General features: G+C 44.5%; 1 long non-coding RNA gene across 1 annotated transcript; it reads left to right on the forward strand.

Moving 5' to 3' along the window:
* The first annotated feature begins 3,904 nt into the window (after positions 1–3,904).
* LOC136351337 (uncharacterized) lies at positions 3,905–6,382 on the forward strand. Its single transcript, XR_010734348.1, has 3 exons — positions 3,905–4,496; positions 4,826–4,905; positions 6,039–6,382. It is a non-coding gene; the product is annotated as an uncharacterized lncRNA (long non-coding RNA).
* The last annotated feature ends 15,685 nt before the right edge of the window (positions 6,383–22,067 follow it).

Here is a 22,067-nt window from a genome sequence, read left to right on the forward strand (position 1 = left end):
AACCACCGACAAGACGAATGCATCTCACACTCCACACACACAACGCGAGCGAAGCATCCTAACTAACTAGCAAACCCCTCCTGTAGCTTGAGGAGAAGCTGTCTATGGCGAGCCAAACAGCGTTTGCAGTGGTGGTTGTTGCCATGCGACAACACAGGCGCCGTTCCTGTCGGGGATATACAGATACACGTCCTGCTCCTGTATGTACGTACCACGGATCGATGAATCTTGTGAGGTTCAGAGATGTGAAATGTATCTGGCTACATAGGTAGAGAGCAGCTTCAAATTAAGCGGCCGATCGACGACGACGTACGGCGCGGCAGAATCATCGTTTTGCGATAATCGGTGTCAGCAGCGAGATCGCGTATCAAGTGCCAGACCGGCCTCTGTCTCCTCAACCGTCTGCACCGTTGGCTGCTTCTGTTCGTGCATGCATGTGATCGATCGCCATCGGCTAATCTCATGCAGGATGCATCTGAGAGCTCGCATCTGTCATCCACTGATCCTTGCATGCCTGCACGCCTGTATATATAGAGAGAGCAGCTTAGTTAGCTAGCTCGATCGTAGCCATAGATAAAGCAGATGCTGTGTACGTTCAGATCAATTAGTTGCCAAGGAAGCTGCAGTGGTATATACATGGAGGCAGCAAGGACGACGACGGTGAGGAGGAGAAGCAGAAGCAGGTTCAGCAGAGCTCTCAAGGAGTGCCGAGCCAGGCTCTGCATCGTCCGCTGGTGCGTCGTCAGGCTTTTCTGTTGCCATGATTGATTGATGCGATGATATACATATGAGCTATATGTACTGTGTATCTTCTCACAATCTGGACTCTGGACTCTGGCCGCCGTATATATAAATATGGTCGATTGTGGAGCTGGGCAACAACAAATTTAACTCCCATCGATCCATGGAGCATTCAGAGGTTATATGTGGCGCTATGCATGCATGCAGTAAAAGCTAGGAATTTCAGTGGCATAAAGAAAGGCCAGCCTCCTCCTTTTCTAGAGTTTCTTAGAGAAATTTTCTCCTTTCTCTGTTCCTTCCTTTTATGTAGACGTTGTTTGCTTTTCAGTTATAATTGTCAGCTTAATTACCAAGCTCGTACATCACATCTTGTGTAACTGTAAATATCTTTACACTCGGAACACTCGATCTAGTGCAAGCTGGTGATCATTAGGCATGGTTGTGAGCTCTAGTGTATCGTCACTCGTATTGCCTATAACATTTGAAATTAGACCATGGAGAAGCTCTATCTAATGAAAAATTTGGTGCAAAATTTAATACCTCATAGTACCTAGGTACCAAGAGATACCAAATTTACAATAGAAAAAATGGTACCTCATGGTACCTCCTCAAGGACCGTAAAATTGCTAAAAAAAACATGTTGGTCTTCAACGGCTAGAGTACTCATTTTTGCTCAATCTTTTCCCGCTCCAGTCAGCGAAGCTTTGGAGAAATCTTAGGTGGAGTTCTCGCTTATATCCCAGTTGAGCGCATGTAAAGATGGAGCAATAGGCCAGTTAGTCTCCTGTTATTTTTTTCTTTCGTTATCAGGCCTAATGTATCTTTGTAACAATGTAAACATTATCGTGATATAATTAATAAAGATGTCTCTTTTAAGTTGCGGAGCCAAATCAACCCCCAGACCCGGCCCCTCCGGGGCCCCGCAGTGGGTTGTCTACGCCCTTCCGCTTACTGGCTCGCCGCCCGCCGCCCCGCACGCCATCGCATCGAGACCGGAGAGAAAGGGTAGGGGAGGGGAGGGGAGAGGGAGAGAAGGAGAGGGGAGCGGAGCGCCGGCCACCACACACGCTGCCTCGCGTGCCGCTGCGTGGAGACTGGAGGGAGAGGGGAGGGGAAAGGGCGAGAGGGAGAGGAGAAGGGAGGAGAGCGCTGACCGTCCCACGCCACCATGTCATCATGTGGAGACCGGAGGGAAAGCGGCACGTGCGACCGGAGAGAGAGGCGAGGGAAGAGGCTGCCGCAAGAGGGAGAGAGGAGGGGAGGGGAGCGTATTATGAAAATAGATGCACAACGACACAAATTTTACGTGGAAAAACCTTGCGGAAAAAAACCATGGGCACCGTCCGGCGATGATTACTATAGAGGAGTTGGATACAAACGCAGGGGATACATTGGATTGTCGCACCCTCTCCGTGCGGCTTACAAGGAATATATATAGGAGAAAACTAGGAGTTCTAGTGGGGAAAGACTTGGAAGTCATACTAGGAAACTAATCATAATAGTCAAGTTCTATTAGGAAACTAATCCGAATATATTGTAGGCCTTAAATTCGGATCACATATTTAATAATCTCCACCTTGAGACAAATTTCCCTTGTAGCATAAAAATCTTCAATCTCTAAACAACCCCGTGATGATAAAATCAATGCACGCCAAATAGTCACTTGGACTATAATCCATAACACCCTTAATCCAGAAGAGGTAGATCATACTTCAAACTCACCATTGGGAATAAATCCTGAATCTGCTGGTATGACATTGTGGAACCCAGCAGAGACACGAAACTGATGCACAAACTTCAAACTCGCCATGGGAATAATATCCTGAATCTGCTGGCATTAATTTTTGGAATTCTAGCAGAAACACGAAACTCTTGTGCTCAAAACGAAATAATTATATCTCCTTAATAACCTTTTGGGACGTTGTGCAAACTTACGTAGCAATTCCATCAGAAATTTGACCACCTCCATGTGCTCTGGACAGGAACCTTCTGGCTCCCTCTCAACGACTTCGCTTGTGTCTCCTGAAACATGTATGCACAACTGATAGACTGGTGCACGATGCTTCTCCTCCTCTATATATACGCCAACTTGCATCTTCACTTGCCATAATGAGACTATTGCATCTCAATCCAGGAGCGGTAGTTTAAATTTCAAACACACCTTGGGAATAAAACCCTGAATCTGCTGGTATAAATTGTGGAACCCTAGTAGAAATACGAAATACTCTAGGTGTATAAAACGAAGTATCTTTATCTCCGGATAAATCCTCCTGGAAAATTCACATGAACAGGGCAGGAACGGTGGCTTCCGCTTCCTGACTTGATTTTCCTCGGAACCGTGCGCGATTAGATGACTTGCTTTTCTCTTCCTTTTTTTTTTTGATAATTTAGATCTTTATTGAACTTAGAAGAATAATACATCAACCAAAGATACATTCTCCATAAAAGGAGAAGATTCCAAAGCTGTCTTAGTCGGACTGTCAGAATGGGAACATAAGTGAGAAATATTTTGACAAACTATTTGATTCAGATTTTGTCTAGATTTATTCCTTGCTTTTTCTGCTAGAAAGTCAGCCATTGTCACATCCTGAATTTTGTTTCAGGATTTATAAAGTATTTAATAAATTATTATTAGAATTTATATTAAATGTTCATTAATTTACAAGTGAAGTTAAATGTAGGAAATAAAATTTTCTAAATATAAAGCATGGATGGATTTAATTTTTATTAAATTCTTCATGGTTAATTATACTCTCTGGAATTTTCTCGGATTTTTTCGGAGCTCAATTCCTAATTTTAATCATACAAAGAATATTTCAGTAATTACCCACATATTAAATTAATCATTAAATGGTCTAATTATAATTTTTTAAGTACTTTGAGTGTCCAAGTATTTTAAGGATTTTTCTTGAAATTATTTGAGCATTGGAAGTATTTTTAACAATTCAAAATCATTTAAGTGATTATTTTAATTGGAAAAGTAATAAAATTCTCCTCCCTTGTCTTAGGCTGAATCGGCCCATTCCTTTCCTTCCTCTCTCTTCCGCCGGCCCAACCCGAGCCTGCATCCTCTCTTCTTCTCTCAGCCAAAGTCCGATTTTGCACCCTCTTCTAATCAGGCTGAGAAAAGAAAAGCCCGGCAAGAAGTCTACTTTACCTCCCTGTCGCTACAGTGCGTCTTCGAGCTCCAGCCGCCAGCCGAGCCGAGTCGGCTGCCATGCCGAGCCGCCTTGCCGCGCCGAATCCGCCCCAATCTCTCCCCTTTTCTTCCGTTTTTTTGAGGGGTTTTTATCCTCTCATCTTCCTCTATCCTTACCCCCAAAAATCGGAGCAAATCGTTGAGTATTTTATCCGAATCGAACTCGTTTTGAATTTATCTCCAAAACCGAGTTTTTGATTTCCCGGAGCGATTTCTTGCGGGAGGAGTCCGATCTATTCAATCCAAGGCTATAAATAGGACCCCCTAGTCCTCCTCTTTCGTCTGCCCCCTCTCCCGTGATCTCCCGTGCCTCGTAGCGCCGCCGCCACGTGCTCCACCCTGCCATCGTCGCCGGCCGAGCTCCATCCGCGTCGCGCCGCCGCCTCCGTCGTCGCTGCCGGTCGCCGTCACCACCGTTAGGTGCGCGGGAGGGTGGAGAAGCCCGGCCGCCTGACCGAAGCCGCCGACCACCGCAGATCCGGCGCCACCGCCGACCGAAGCCGCCGCCGCCGTCCACCTCGCCGCCGGCCGTCGTCCGTCGTCGTTTGTCGTATCGGTGAGCACCTTTGAGTTCGCAATGTTGTCCTCTACGCGTAGGTGTCCTCCAAAAGTCCGGCCGACCACCCTAGCTCCGGCGAGGTCGCCACCCGTGCCGTGGCTGCCGTCGATGACGTCATCATCTCCTCTTTTTCAGTTTTTTTTAATAGATTAAATCTTCGGAAAATTCATAACTAAATCATCGTAACTCGGTTTTGAGTGGTTCAAGTTGCTAAATTCATCTAAAATCATGATCTACATGTTTGTTTACTTTATATGTACTGTTTATGCTTGTTTTTTACTGTTTATTTGGTTTTTATTAGTTTTTTTCTTCGTTTTGCGTGTTAGCTTGTCGTTTCCGTCGTTGCGAAGGTTCGTGAGTGCGTCGGGAGTGTTCAGAAGATTAATTGAAGACCGATTATTGCAAGGCAAGTTACACAGATCCTAAACATAATCCTTTGAGTATGTTGATCCTATATTTAAATTCTCTATTTATTTCAACTGCGCATTTATTTTCGAATGTCACCGGGTGGTGTGAACCTACTCCTTTGTTATGGCCAATCTGCATTGAATGCCCTATTCCTTGATACCTTGGGTAATAAATTGATTAGCTTGAACCTTATGTATTGGTTTGGTTCAGCTAAATGTTATATATATAATTGCTTAGCCATGCTTAGAAACATTAGCTCACTAATGGGATAAATCATATATACTACATTATTATTTATGGTTATATTTAATGGTAGCTCACGATGGTTAATCGTGTTATGATAATTAATTGGTAATTAAAATATGACAATTAAGGTTGTGAGCATATGGTTTTGAAGGTCGTGCTCATGGCAATTAAGGACCGGTTCGCGAGCTACTGTTGTGAAACATTAACCGTGCCAACCACAAGCCAGCGTGGGCAACGGCTTTACCTTTTGTATAGCATGGCTTATTGCGGAGCACCAGACTGAGAAGTGGCGGAGATAAGCCCACGGGGGTCGCTGGGGAGTCCATGCCTTATTTTATAAGGGGGTGATTATGATCCAGGAATGGTGCACTGTGGTGAGTTGTGTTGTGCAGAGGGTATTGTCACAGCCTCTATTCGGGTACTTTCCAGTATCGCGACGCATGGTAGACATGATGTTGAGGCTGTGTCTTGTGGGCACAGTGGTACACCTCTGGCCAGAGTAAAACTATTCGAATAGCCGTGCCCGCGGTTATGGGCAAGTTGAGCAATGTTTTTCGTGATTAGTCTCACGCCTCTCACAATAATTATTGATGCTATAACTGGTAATAATTTGTTTAGCTCCTGGTTTGGAGTTAGATCTATACAGCCGGGTATGGTTGTTCAGGATGGTTGGGCCTGTGCAGCATGGGTGTGCTGTTCAGTGTTGATTAAAATTTCTGATTAATTACTCTACTGTTTTACTACTCTTAACTCTTTGCTAAATGCTGCTTTCGCAAATGAGACTATATTATGCCATCCTTTGGTATCCTTGTGCACTTGCATATTTGCTGTGTGGCTTGTTGAGTATGTCATATGCTCATTCTTGCAATAATCAATCAACCTCAGTTGAAGAAAAAGGATCCAGAAGGAGAAGACGTTTGGCTTATACCCCAGTTGAGTTGCTTGTGGGAGTGGAGCTGAAGCCATCGCTAGACCGTTAATTCCGCTGCTGTTTTTCTTTTCTTTTGTAAGTATGTAACGTTATTATTATGATGGATTTGTATATTAAATTGTCAGTTTGTGTACCTCGGCTGATTTCTAGACGAGGATTTTATGCACAAATTAGTTCGGAAATTATTAGTGAATTTCCGGGCGTTCCTGAGAATAATAGTCTTGAACCTGCAAAAGGCTAACTAATTCCTGATTGTCTGAAAGAAGAGTAACATCAATAATATTTAAAATTTGACAAATCAAGATGGCATTCATGATTGCTGCAAGCTCAGCTTGTAAAGGAGAGGAGAAGAAATTAGAAGTAGCTTGAATAAAAAGGGCTTTATGAGTATCAGAGTTATGGATGAAGATTCCAATACCAATATTACCATCCTGCCAGGAGGCATCAGTATAACAGTGAATTACTGAGGCAGAATTGAGAGAAGTCCAGTTGTTAACATCATGATTTTGAGATTCATGATCTTCATCAATAATATCAAGGCAGGAAATAAAGTTTGAAGACATGATTTGAGCTGCAAAATTAACCTGAATGGGTTCCCAGGTTTTCTTTTTAAAGTAGAAGTCATTTCTAGATTTCCAAATCATCCAAAGAAGAATAGAAGCTTTTTGAAGGCTTAATTCAGAGTTGTTTGTAGCTAAAACATAAGCTAAGATATCACTAATGTTTTGCATGGATGCAATGATGGTTGTATCTAGATGAAATTCAGACAGTTTCCAAACCAGATTTGCAGAAGCACAATGAAAAAACAGATGAGCACAAGATTCAGACAAACTACAACGAAAGCAGGAGTCTGAAATAGTAGGAATTCTAAAGTTTAAATTTTTTGCAGTTGCAAGAGCATTTCTGAGAAGTCTCCAAATAAAGGTTTTAACTTTTGGAGGAATAAATTTGCATTTCCAAGTTTTCTTTAAAAGGTTTAATTGCAAATTTGAAATATTAGCAGCAGGTAACATAGAGTTGGTTGATAAGACTTTATAAGCACTTTGAGAAGTACAAATACCTTTTGAGTTATGAATCCAGTAAAGTTTGTCATCAGCATTAGAATGCACAATTGGAGTTTTTAAAATTTCATTTGAAACTTGAGGATCAAAGATCCGAGACACTTTGGAAATATCCCATTCTTTTCTATCATTCCAGAGATGAGAAACTTTTGTAGGTAAATGAAGAGTCATTGCAGAATCAGTAATATGATTAGGAAGGGATTTCCAAATAGAACACCAAGGTTGATTCCAGATTGAGATATCACCTTGAGAAAGTTGCTTTTCTCCTGCTTTTCTTTTCTCCGACGTGGGCTGGTAGATTGGTAGGTGGACGCCGGCTGCTCCTCCCGTGATCGGACTCAGAGTTGACGGATGACTCCGCTTTAAATCGGTGAGACGACGCATGCCGCCGCCATCGCCGCTGAGATCGATTTCTTCGATCGGAGAAACACGCCGGTAACCGGGACAATAGATCGATCTGATGAATGGCCACGAACCCAACAACGAAGCAACGATAGATCGAATCCAATGCTCTGATACCACTTGTTATGAAAATAGATGCACAACGAAGACACGAATTTTACGTGGAAAACCCTTGCGGAAAAAACCATGGGCGCCGACCGGCAATGATTACTATAGAGGAGTTGGATACAAACGCAGAAGATACATTGGATTGTCGCAACCAAGTCAAGTTCTATTACGAAACTAATCCGAATATATTGTGGTCCCTAAATTTGGATCACATATTTAACAGAGCGTCGGCCGCCAGAAGGGGAGCACCGGCCGTTGAGGGGCGCACTAGAGACGGCCGCGCTAAAGGATGGTGGCAGATGCGCAGAGGAGTGGAGGGCCGGCTGAGAGAGACTGAGGGAATAAATTAGGGTTAGGTTTTATATCAAGTTGGCCTTCGTGGGCATACAATGGGCTATATTTTGAGGTCTAATATACCTCCTTTGTGGCCCCGCGGATGGAATGCTTCCCTCATCCCCTCACCTGCCCAATTGTGGGGCCTTGGCCCTGATGCCCCGCAAGGCAAAAACTCCACCCGCCGTTGCCCCCGTAGGGGCGGGTCCCCGCTGGAGACCAGCCCCTCGTGGGAATAAATCTCTAAATTCATCAAAGAATCCTTCAAATTATACATTCCCTAAGTCATAGATTCAAATTCCCACAAATTTCACATCCAAACTTCACATTCCCAGTTCACATTCATATCAAATGCTAGACTAGGAGTCGGTGGTGCCTCGAGGAGGTGGAGACAAGGTCGACGGTGCAGGTAGAGGCGGCTTGGGGCAGCACGCGTGAGATCGGTGGAGGCGTCTTGGGACGATGGAGGTGAGAAGATAGTGCCGATGCAACTTGGGAAGGTGGAGATGAGTTTCATGGTGCTGGTGGAGGTGACTCGGGGCAGCATGCGCGGGGTCATTGTGGACGCTGCTCTAGGAGGTGGTGGTGAGGCTAACAGCACTAGTGAAGGTGACTTGGGAAGGTGGAGGCGAGGCCAGCTGCTCCAGGAGTTTGAGGCAAGCCAACAGTGGTGGCTTGGGGAAGCACACAAGGCGTCACTGGAGGAATGTGCCAGTGAGGCTACTCAGGTCACCTGGGCGGTACTTGGGATTGTCATTGTTGTTGGCGCGGCAGCACTCCGACTCCACAGTGGCGGTGGTGCAACAGCTACGGGCTGTAATGTGAAATGTGAAGCGTGTGAAGTATGTGGAACTAACTCTAGATCTGGTCAAAATATGGTCAGCCATCATCAGTGACGGGCTTTAACAAGGGCCTGTTACGTATGCAGTCGTCAGTAACCGGCTCTAGTTAGATCCTGCCATTGATGCAATCATCCGTGTTGGGCTAAAGAGTAGAGCCCGTCAAAGGATGCTCATTCTAGACAGGCTCCAAAGAGAGCATGTCAAAGGTGAGTGATATTTGACGGGCTCTGCCTTACGGCCCTTCACAGCTAACATCGCTAGCTTTGACTATATTGGATTGTATTTTTTTTTATGCCAACCTGTTGACCTTGTCTATTGTGGACTTTTTTTGTTATTTCATGGCATTCTATTTATTATGTTATTATATATAGGCAATGGAGAATATGAGATGACCTACTTCATCGACCGCGACTAGCTGGACTCTCCCATATGCTTCATGACTTTTGAAGCTCGAGTGACATGGTACTACTATTAATTATGGCATCGTGATGCATAAAGATTATGGTATAGCGGTATTTAGCGATTCAAAATATTACAAGCCTTCAATTACATAAATAAGCATTCATGGTGATCCAACCATACATATGCCACCTGCCACCTCCTCTTCCGTGTGCTCATCTAGTTGTAACCATCCTCATCAACGATGTTGTCAACCCCAGCATATCTTCTTTTTCCCTCCCTAATGATTTGCAATGTTTTGTTTACCGGGTCTTTAATTTAGAATATTTGCACAACTTGTTTTGCAAGAACAAATGGTTCATCCATGTATCTGACCTTGCTTAGATCATCATTTTTTAAACCTTTCTTATCAACCTTAACTCCGCATAGATTGACCCATCAGCAAAGAAACGACACTTTGAACTTAACATAGTTCAGCTCCTAGATCTGCTTTATGTGGCTGTAGTATGAGTTGATGCCAAGTTGGTCCTGAAATGCCTCTATACGGACCCGTTGTTCCGTACTATGCTCTTGACATCTTGCTTGATGGTGTAAAATATGTATCCATTGATAGCATATCCATGTGAAGTGTCAATATCCCATAGCGGTCCTGCCACTAAGGCGCTAACCATGTAAGTGTTTGCAAGTGCTATTAGTCTATGTACTTATACGATGCTTAGACCATTCATTAAAACAACAGATATGCTCTTTGTTGATCTAGATATCCTGTTGACTCTTGTTTTCATGTCCAACCCTCGCTAAATTATCTTCAAAGTATGGCGCAACTTCTGTCATATGATAGAGGATAGTAAAATGGGCCTGGCCATACTCGTCTTGATCTGATACAGTTCTTTTTCTGCCTAATGTGGCAATACCGGATAGCCTACTACATGATGAGATCAACAAACTCTGATTGGATTGGTCTCAGACATGTAATCGATATAGATGTCAATAAACTCCTTAGTTGTGTGACCCGTGTGACCCTCAATAATGCTCCCTTCCCGTTTGGATCTATTCCGAACATAGGAGTTCAAAATTCCCATGTATCTTTCTAATGGGTACATCTCCCTAAGGAAAGCTAGCCCACATACTTTATTTTTCTCCACAAGATGGACATGAAAATAAACCATGATATCAAAGAACGGCGGGAAAAATGCATCTCAAGAAGATAGATAGTTTGATAATATTTGAGTGCAGGACATTAATTTTTCTATATTAACAACTTTTTTACCAATGGCATTGAAGAAGGCACAAGAACGCATAATCGTGTGATGGATCTTGATTGGCAAAATACTTCTAATAGCAATTGATAGGACCTATGTAATTAGTACATGGCAATCATGGAACTTCATTCCAACTAGTTTTAGATCATCAATGGAAATAAACATCCTTGATGAATAACTCGAAGCCATTTTAATATCTTTGAAGCAAGATTACATCCAAATCTTCTCATCCATTGACAAAGTGTGGCATGTTAGAGAGAGGTACACTCTGCCTGTGTTGGAATTAGTTATTGGCGTGAGTTTATTTCGAATATTCATGTCATGTTGTTGATGAGAAATCCGCGCTTAGCTGATAGTGCCAGAACTGTTTGCGTGAACTAAGTCGACGGACACAACGGCCTGGGAGATTGTTGGCGGTCGTTAGCGATCAGTTTCGACCATCAATATTACCAAAATAGAGGAGAACTAGTTATGCTTGCAATGCATATTCATATTAGAATAATAATATTCCACTAGTATTAGGATTACTAACCTTTTGCAGACAATAACCATAAAGTAGAGAAGAATCGACATCAAATCAGACGATCGATCAATCGGACAATGTCGAGAATCAGACTTATCAATGAACGGGCCGTGAACTCAGAAAATGACACGACTAATTGGGCCAAAGTTCAGAAGTCTGCGGAGAGGAGAAGTCCAGAAGGCTACCAGCCAAATTATGGGCTAGTTGGGTGTAACACCCTGAAAATTCGACGACAAAAAAAAAATCTAAACTCTAAAAATACGGATTTTCAAAAAACTTTTTAAATAAATTGCATCATGCCGATTTTATTCAATTATTTTATTGGAGTTTGGGTTCGGAGTTTATAAATCGTGAATAATGGATAATTGGTTAGGAATAAACCCTAAAAAGTAAATGGACAAAGTAAATAATTAAAGTGCAACTTAAAATAAGATTTGGTGAGGATAGAAATGAGTAAAATATTATTACGACCATATTTATATCCATCAAATTTAAAAGCAATGGAATGAGAATTAACTCTAATTAAGTTCAAGTAAATTACAATAATAATATATAAAACAAGGAATAAATTAATCTAGAATGAATCCATGGATTGGAATGGCACAAATATTGAGTATACTTCATTTATGCAAAATTTGGGAATTAAAGAATCAAATTTAAATAATAAATGGGCCAAAATCGGGTTAATTAGAAAACGGCACTGTTCATTGCACCTAAGGTGTTCGACGTGGTCCCCTAACCCAGCTCCTCCTCTTTCCCCCTCTCTCTGTCGCGATCGTCGCCAGCCGCCGCGCGTCGTCACCATCGTCACCAGCCACCGCGCGCCGTTGCCATCGCCGCCTGTCGCCGTCGCCATCTCATCGCCGCGGCCGCGCCGTCACCGTCGCGTCCCGCCTCCCGCCACGCGTGCGTCCCATCGCCGCCTCGCGCCGCGCGCCACCACAGCCGCGCCGTCGCCGTCGCCATCCCGTCGCCGCGTGCGCGTTCCATCGCCGCCTCGAGCCGTGCCGCTGCCGCGCCGCGCGCCGTCCCGTCGCCTCGCGCCGCACGCCCGCTGCCTCGCGCCCCGCGCCGCTGCCACGTGCCGCGCCGCCTTGCGCCCCGAGCCGCGCCGCACCGTCGTCATCTCCGCCGCTCCGCCGTCGCCGTCGCGTCAACCATCGCCGTTGCGTTGCCCGTCGCCATCACCGTGCGCCGAGCCCCGCGCTGCCTCGCGCCCCGAGCCGCCCGTCCCATCGCCGCTCGCCCGTCGTCTCGCCCCGTCGCCGTCGCGCCGCGCTACCGTTGCGTTGTCGCCCGTCGCGTCGCCATCGTCGTCGCGCCGAGCCCCGCTGCCGCGCCGCGCGAGCCACCGTCACCTCAAGCCCCGTCCCGCCGTAGCGTCGCTCGCCCCGCGTGCCGCTCGCCCATCGCGTCGCCGCCTCGCGCCCCACGCTACTGCCACGCCGCTCGCCCGTCGCGTCGCCGTCGTCGTCGCGCCGAGCCCCGTGCCGAGCCACGCCGAGCCCAGCGCCGCGCCGCTCGCCCGTCGCCATCACCGCCAGCCGCGCCGCCCATCGCGTCGCCATTAGGCCGCCCGCCCCTTCCCCGTGCCCTTATAAAACCCGGCCCTTCCCTTCTCCATCCCACACCCATCCCCTCCATTTCCCCTCCCTCTCCTCCTTCTCCACGCACCGCCGCCATCGTGCCGCCGCGTCGCCGCCTTCGTGCGCCGCGCCGTCGCCCCGGAGCCGCCGCGCCGTGCGTCGCCCCCTTCCGCCGCCGTCGCCTTGCGCCGCCGTCGCCGCCGCCGCCGTCGGTAAGCCGCCACCCCCCCTCCGTGCGTGTTGTCGCCACCACCGCCTCGGGTAGGGAGAGAGAGAGCCGAGAGAGAGAGGAAGGGAGAAGCCGAGGGAGAGAGAGAAGGAAAAAGAAAAGAAAGGAGAGAGAGAAGGAAAAAAAGAAAAGAAAAAGAAAGGAAGGAAAAAGAAAAAGAAGGAAAGAAAAAGAAAAGGGAAATAAATAGGAAATTAGAGGGAGATTAGGGAAGTTTAGAAAATTTAAAATAATTAGAATTTAGTTATAGATTAGTTATAGTCGTAGAATTGCGAAATTTAATATAAATTATGGATTATTCTTGGTAATTTCTACAAGAAATCAATTCGCGGTAGTAGTTTAAATGTAATTAAGAACTAAATGATTAGATGAATTCTTATAGACTATTATAGATTATGTTGGGTAATCTCTATAAGTAATCGATTCACGGTAGAAATTCGGATTTAATCACTAGGAATTTTAGACGTATATTATATTTAGTCATTTAGTCCTAGACTAAAATTAAATCATATAATATTATAAGATAATTTTAGGATTCCGTTCGATATTTAGCTTGCGATAGAAATTTCCAACCTATTATATGGATATAATGCTCGGGTAGATTAAATTAAAAATTTATGATAACAAAATATTTATACCCGCAAAATAGTTGAGGATATATAAATCGAAATTGGGTTTGCCCTAGTTCGCGAATAGTAAAGTTAATATAAAAGAATCGACTTTCGCGTTCGACTTCCATTTGGATTTATTTGGATTTTTATTTGAATTCTAACCGAATTCAAATCAATTTTCGCACGTAACTATAGAGCCCGAGGGAGTTGCGGATCCAAGTGAAGGCCAAGACCCGCAAGACTTTGAGCAAGGCAAGTCATCACTATTCCTTGAACATGTTGATCCCAATTGCGAAATTATTTTGTTTACAAATAAAATTGCATGCAATGATGAACATCCCACTTGCGATTATGCCATGCCTTGATTATTGTTTACCCCTTATTCCTTCGTAACCATGTTTACGTATGAGTCCCTAGTCAACTATGACAAATGCTTAGAAATGCTATTTTAGAATCATGCATACTCATTTATCAAATGCTATATGCTTGGGCAATAACCTTTGGGAAGGTAATTGAGATGCGGCATGTGGAGACATGAGCACCACATTGCCATGATATTGATGACATGATTTGTGAAAGGAGAAATAAAACTAAACAACTATTTTCGACTGGGGAGGACGGAGGATTTGGGTGGTATCTGGAAAAGGCTAGTACCGTCCCCGGTCAATTAAGGACCGAGCCATGGACGCCTAGAGTGCATGAGGATTGAAGTTCATGGAGCGGGTACTGCCAATGCGAGGTTATCGAAAAGCTTTGCCGTGACGCGTCTCATGTGTTGGGACGAGGCTCATATGTTGGGCAGTCGCGGAGTGCGGGTAAAGTGTACATCCACTGCAGTGTGAGTAAACCAAATCTATTCGAATAGCCATGCTCGCGGTTATTGAGCACCGGGACATGTATTACACTTGGCTAGACTCTAAATTCTTAACCTGTGTGGGATGGGATATTGCATGATGATTTTTATGCTGATGGAGTCACTTCCTGAGAGGAGGGAAGGTGGACGTCCTCAGAAAACCATAACGACTCAATGGCGGGAAGCTATCCTTGGGATCACAATGGATGGTGGACAGAACCGTCATTGTTTAATATGAACACTGGTATTAAAACTTTAACAGTCTATGCTAGGTCTTAGGCTTGTGAAAAGAATTACAAAACTTGCTTTGCGCAAAAGAACCATAGCCATCCTTTGAATTCCTCTGTCATATGCATCATTACTGTGGTGACTTGCTGAGTACGGTTGGTACTCACCCTTGCAAATATAAAATTAATCAGAAGCGGGAGATGAAGCCTCGGAGGATCCCTATGCCTACTACCAGGAGGGAGATGAAGACGATGGCGCTCAGTAGGTCTTAGTACGGTCGTTGCCTGTGGCAATGGCATGCCGCTGCTTTATCTATTTCTGCTTTTGGATGTATTCCGGACCGCTCGGTCCGATGATTTAAGACTATGCCTGCGGGCTTATGATGTAATAACTCGTATTAGACTCTCGTGTATGTGCACTTGGTATTTTAGCTATGAATTCGTGTGTACCAGACTACTTGATCCAGGGAAATGGTACTGTTTACACGATTGATTCCTGTTATAAAAACGGGGGTGCACATTGGGCCGGCCCACCTCTCCATCATTGGATGTGGGGTTTGGCAGGGACGCTCCAGATCCTCTCCTGATGACGATTGCAGGGTACTTCAGACATTTCGCAGCAGTTACAACCGTCATACCTGCCTATTTAAGAGCTTCACTTCATTCATTCTCACACACACTCCAAGCAAAGCTCTCTCATATTCTCTCAAGTTTAGTTTAGTAGTCTTAAGCTAGTGGAGTAGGAAAAGAATAGAAATCGGAGTCCGGAAGAGTTTGGGTATGGCTCTAGTAGCTCTCCTTTCCTCTTTTGTAAACTTTGTACTTTACTTAGAATACTCTTCTTTATACATTTCTGATATTGAAATACTTTCTGAGTATATGAATACCAACTTTACTCTATGTTCATGTTATACTGATTATACTACTAGCTTATCTAGGAGATGCATAGGTACGGGTATAATGTTTGCTTATGCAATTACTCTATGTCATGACGATGATATTAGAGTAGTATCTGGTAGTTTAGGCGTGGTGTCTAGATTACGGGATATCATTATTTGAGGTTATATGCTGCGGATGAGAGGTGGGCCGCTGATGGTGACAGCTCAGTATGGGTATTCCTCCGCGCGTGTATATAGTCTTTAAGTTAATTTCCTGGGGAGGGTACTCCGTATTTAGCCCCAGTTTTATGATTATGACGGGCTGTCGTAAGGGACTCGGCAGTCAGGGGTGGCTTCTCGAAGTACCATGAGGGCATCGGATAGAGGGTATTAGCTAGTTAATCATATAACTAAAATGTATGTATACTATGTATACTAGAAGTATAGGAACAGATTATTTTCTATTTTCTTTCCACTTAGTTTAGATAATTTAGTATGAGAATGAGTAGCTCCATGCTTATGTGTCACTCTACCCTTTGGATTATATTAACCCCTGCTTACACTATGATTATTACAAGTAACATATAAATTATTAGTACGGTTCTCTCTACTATGATCTTCCCATGGGATTAAATAAATATGATACCCTTGGAATACTCTCAGATGAAATGCTACAATGGTATATCCATGCGCTTGTGGATGAACTCTGTAACCATAATATACCAGGAGTATTTCTGCGCCATTGCTAGGAATTATATTTCTTGTAATGCTGTTAATAAATACCAACAGAGATATGCTTAGCTCTAGTGCAGGTCCAAAGGTTGATGAGACGCGGGCGTGCCAGTCAGTTTGATCCTGCAACTGACAAGATATACAAATAGCAGATCAATGAGCCGATCGGCTGACAAGCCGATGGAGTAATTCCAGATGATGCAGATACCAGCCGATAACGATAGGATTTTGAGCTATCGGCTATATGGTTGATCTAGAATCTGACACTTGATGTAAATAAAGACAATCGGCTAATGATAATATAACAAAACAACAGTAAAACTAGTAGAAACCAATCGACTAACAATATGATAGAATAAGCATTAATCCGAAGGTTAAAGCATCGGCTGATGGTCCGATGTCATTAAATCCATAAGATTAGATAAACAGTGAAACCTTTGTTGCGATTGGCTAAATACAACTTGTACGTAATCCTTATAAGCCGATGCAACGTCTAGATAACTCATCGGCTGAAACCCCGATGAAACCCTTATTGGCAATCAAAAAGCAGGCTAGAGGTTATGGTTCTAAGCACGACTAGGGCTGATGCATCGCAAAATATGAAATGAAACATAATATCTAGATAATCAAGCCTTTGACTGATTTTCAGGGTGGTAGATACCTTAGCTAATCTAATCTGGTAAAGCAATTTAGTCGATACCAGCATAAACCCTAAAATGGATCTTAGCCGATACAAGTAGATTGAATTACCAAACTAGATTAACTAAGATATATGATAGAGAAGTGCTTACATTGACAAGATCAGAGTGTCGAAACTCTAGCCCCGCTGATGCAAACAGCCATGACAAGTATAAACTCATCGAAAAAGTAGAAAAGTAAAAAGGGTGGCGATGCGCCGAATATGTATTGATCGTGAGATAGATTACAATGACCCTGGGTATACACATTTATACCCATGGGTAGATACTAGTCCTTGTTAGACAAGAAAGAAACTTTCCTAAGGATAAAAGGAAAACATAAAGTCCTGTTGATGTGAAAACACGACGGCCTGGGAGATCTGCTTAACTCTAGTGTAGGTCCAAGGCTAGCCTTGAGTGTGTCAAGCGAGTGCTAGCTGATTTGATCATGCAATCAGTAAGGTTTGAATAAAAGCAGAATCAGTTAACCGATAGCCGATCGGCCGATAGTATATCGTTGATGGTCACAACCGATGGAGTTAGACCAAATCGGCTATGGACTGGATATATCAAAGAATAATAAACCCTAAATAGGCCCAATCGACTGTAATACTGTAACACCCTGAAAATTCGACCAACGAAATCAAAACACCAAAAATACGGATTTTCAAAAACTTTTTAAGTAATAAATTGCATCATGCCGATTTTATTCGCCTGTTTCATTGGATTTTGATCTCGGAATTTATTAATCGCGAATAATGAATAACTAACTAGGAATAAACACTAAAAATCAAGTTGGCTAAATAAATAATTAAAATATAAATTAAAATAAAGATTAGGTGGGATTGGAAATAAATAAAATATTATCGCAACCATATTAGCAATAATTAAATTTTAGTACGATGGAATGAGAATTAACCCTAATTAAAAATTCAAATAAATTGTATAAACAAAATACGAGTGATATTAAATTAGGGTGAATTTTTAAGTTAGGATAACACAAATATGGAGTAAACTTCATTTATGCAAAAATTAGGAATTGTGGAATCAAATTTATAAAAGAAATAGACTAAAATGAGAAAAATAGGAAAGTGCACTGTTCATTGCACTCTAGGTGCTCGACGTGGTTACCCTAGCCCAAGCCCCTCCTCTGCCACGCTGCCTCGCGCCCCGCGCGCCGTGCGCCGCTCCGCCTCCCCTCTGCCGCCGCCGCTGCGCCGCACGCCGTCACCACCCGTCACGTCGCCGCTGTCGCCGTCGCCGTCGACATCCTGTAGCCGCTCGCGTGTCCCATCGCCGCCTCGCACCCCGAGCCGCCGCGCGCCGTCGCCATCGTCGCTTGCCGCCGTGCGCCGCCGTCCCATTGCCGCTTCCGCACCGCGTCGCCGTCGCGTCCTGTCGCCCTTGAGCCCCGCGCCGCGCGCCGTCGCCCGCGCCTCGAGCCCGCGCCGTCGCCGTCGCCCTCGAGCCCCGCGCCGCCCCGTCGCTCTCACGTCGCCCGTCGCCGTCGTGTCGCCGTCGCCGCGCGCCAAGCCCCGCGCCGCGCCGCGCCGTCCCGTTGTCGCCCCGCCTGTCACGCCGCTCCCACGCCACCCGTCGCGTCGCCCGTCTCGAGCCCCGCACCGCCGCCCGTCGCATCGCCGCTCCGAGCCCCGCGCCGCCATAGCGTCGCCGCCCGCGTGTCGCCGTCGTCCCACCCCGAGCGCCGCCGTCGCGTCGCCATTACGCCGCCGCCCCTCCCCCTTTCCTTCCCCCCTCTCTACAAATACCCCCCCTCTCTCCATTTTCCCCCACCCCATCTCACCCTTCCTCCCCTCTTCCCTCTCCACTGCGCCGCCGCTCTCGTGCCACCGAGCCGCCGTTCCCGTGCCGCCGCGCCGTCGCTCTCGTGCCGCCGCGCCGCCGTTCCCGTGCTGCCGCGCTGTCGTTCCCGTGCCGCCGCGCCGCCGTTCCCGCGCCGCCGTGCGCCACCGTCGCCGCCGCCGTCGTCGCCGCTGCCGCCGCCGGTGAGCAGCCCTCCTTCCCCCTTGCGTCCACCGCTGCTGCTCGGGTAGGAGAGAGCCGAGAGAGAGAGGGAGAGGAAAAGAGAGGCCGGCAGAGAAAAAAAGGAGAGAGGAGAGAAAAAAAGGAGAGAAAAAGAAAGAGAGGGAGAGAAAAGAGAGAAAAAGAAAGAGAGGAGAGAAAAAGAGGGAAAATAGAAAAGAAGAAAAGGAGAAAATAGAAGGGAAATTGGGGGAGAAATTAGGAGGATTTAGGAAATAAAAATGGTCGGGGTTAATCATAGATTATTTTTGGAAATTCCTCGAGCGTAATAGTATTTCGATCGAAATTCCGAGTTAATTATAAAAAATATGTTTCTTGATCAGATTAGATTAAAATTGGTAGTAATTTAGATATAATTAATAACTAAACAATTAGATGAATTCTTATAGATTATTATAGATTATTTTTGGTAATCTCTATAAGTCATCGGTTCATGGTAGAAATTCGGATTTAATTACTAGGAATCTTAGCCGTGTATTATATTTAATCGTTTAGTCATAGACTAAATTAAATTGTATAATATTTCTAGGATTTCGTCCGATATTTAGCTCGTAATAGAAATTTCTAACCTATTATATGGATATAATGCTCGGGAAGAGTAAATTAAAAACTTATGACAACAAAATATTTATACCCGCAAAATAGTTTAAATCGAAATTGGGTTTGCCGTAGTTCGCAGATAGTAAAGTTAATAAAAAGGAATCGACTTTCGCATTCGACTTTCATTTGGATTTATTTGGATTTTTATTTGAATTCTAACCGAATTCAAATCAATTTTCGCACGTAACTATAGAGCCCGAGGGAGTTGCGGATCCAAGCGAAGGCCAAGACCCGCAAGACTTTGAGCAAGGCAAGTCATCACTATTCCTTGAACATGTTGATCCTAATTGCGAAATTGTTTTGTTTACAAATAAAATTGCATGCAATGATGAACATCCTACTTGTGATTATGCCATGCCTTGATTATTGTTTACCCTTAAAATCCTTATAACCATGATTACGTATGAGTCCCTAGTCAATTATGACATTTGCTTAGAAATGCCATTCTAGAATCATGCATACTCATATTTATCAAATGCTATATGCTTGGGCAATTACCTTTGGGAAGGTAATTGAGATGCGGCATGTGGAGACATGAGCGCCACATTGCCATGATGTTGATGACATGATTTGTGAGAGGAGAAATAAAATTTAAACAACTGTTTTCGACTGGGGCGGACGGAGGATTTGGGTGGTATCTGGAAAAGGCTAGTACCGTCCCCGGTCAATTAAGGACCGAGCCATGAAGTTAAGCATGAAACGACCCCCGTACCACCGTACTTCTCGAATGGGTATAGACCTAGCGGATTAGATAGCCGAGCAGAGGCAGTATCCCTGCATAGATGGTTCACCCCTGAGTGAGGCAGGTGCGCTACGGTGGGACAGCCATTGAGGTAGGGCCGAGAGGCGTGCCCTACATCGGTGTCACCATTGGTAGGACTGCCATGAGTGTGTGAGAGAGAGAACTTAACTTGAACCATAATTTAATATGTGTGTGAGACTTCTCTGTCCCGGGAGCGCCAGAACTCCTCTCACTGCTAGAAACATGGACGCCTAGAATGCATGAGGATTTAAGTTCATGGAGCGGATACTGCCAATGCAAGGTTATCGAAAAGCTTTGCCGTGACGCGTCTCATGTGTTGGGACGAGGCTCATGTGTTGGGCAGTCGTGGAGTGCGGGTAAAGTGTACATCCACTGCAGTGTGAGTAAACCAAATCTATTCGAATAGCCGTGCTCGTGGTTATTGAGCACCGGGACATGTATTACACTTGGCTAGACTCTAAATTCTTTAACTTGTATGGGATGGGATATTGCATGATAATTTTTATGCTGATGGAGCCACTTCCTGAGAGGCGGGAATGTGGACGTCCTCAGAAAACCATAACGACTCAATGGCGGGAAGCTATCCTTGGGATCACAATGGATGGTGGACAGAACCGTCATTGTTTAATATGAACACTGGTATTAAAACTTGATCAGTCTATGCTAGGTCTTAGGCTTGTGAAAAGAATTACAAAACTTGCTTTGCGCAAAAGAACCATAGCCATCCTTTGAATTCCTCTGTCATGTGCATCATTGCTGTGGTGGCTTGCTGAGTACGGTTGGTACTCACCCTTGCAAATATAAAATTAATCAGAAGCGGGAGATGAAGCCTCGGAGGATCCCTATGCCTACTACCAGGAGGGAGATGAAGACGATGGCGCTCAGTAGGTCTTAGTACGGTCGTTGCCTGTGGCAATGGCATGCCGCTGCCTGAATTCCGCTGCCTTATCTATTTCTGCTTTTGGATGTATTCCGGACCGCTCGGTCCGATGATTTAAGACTGTGCCTGCGGGCTTATGATGTAATAATTCGTACTAGACTCTCGTGTATGTGCACTTGATATTTCAGCTATGAGTTCGTGTGTACCAGACTACTTGATCCAGGGAAATGGTACTGTTTACATGATTGATTCCTGTTATAAAAACGGGGGTCCAACAAATACTGTCTATGGAGTTTTAATAGATTGATTTAAGACAACATTATAAAAGTAGCCGATATGACCGTATTTAGAGTAAGGAAGATAATGTACTAGCTAATACTCCAGTACAAACTTATATAAACAGATTAATCCATATAAACATATCAAACAGAAATCAAGTATGAAGGTATAGGGATCTAGTCGATACTGACTAAAGTTTGATATGCTTCGATAGAACGATCTATCTATATAATTGGCGAATATACATGAAATGGGGGGTGAAACATGCATATTAGGTAAGATCGGCTGAAACCACGATACTATCCTTATTATGCCTAATTGCAGGCTAGTTTGCATGGTTCTATGCACGACCAGGGATGATGCATCTCAAAGTATGAAAAGAAAAATAATATCTAGACAATCAAGCAATAAGACACTTTTTAGGATGGTAGATGCCTTAGCTAATCTAATCTAGCAAGACAATTTAACCGAAACCAGCATAAACCCTAAAGCGAGTAGCAGCCGATAAAGCTAAATTGAGAAGCTAAGAATAAATTAACTAAGACATATGATAGCAATGACTCGCGATATCGAGCCTAACACGTCTAAAGCAACATGTTAGCCCCAATAGCGCGGGCCATTGAGATGGGTTACCTCTTGCGAAGAACTCACCGGAAAACGAGAAAAGTAAAAGGGTAGCAATGTGCTGAAGTTGT

The sequence above is a fragment of the Oryza sativa genome, chromosome 8, assembly GCF_034140825.1.
Source record: "Oryza sativa Japonica Group chromosome 8, ASM3414082v1".
Classification (NCBI taxonomy): Eukaryota; Viridiplantae; Streptophyta; class Magnoliopsida; order Poales; family Poaceae; genus Oryza; species Oryza sativa.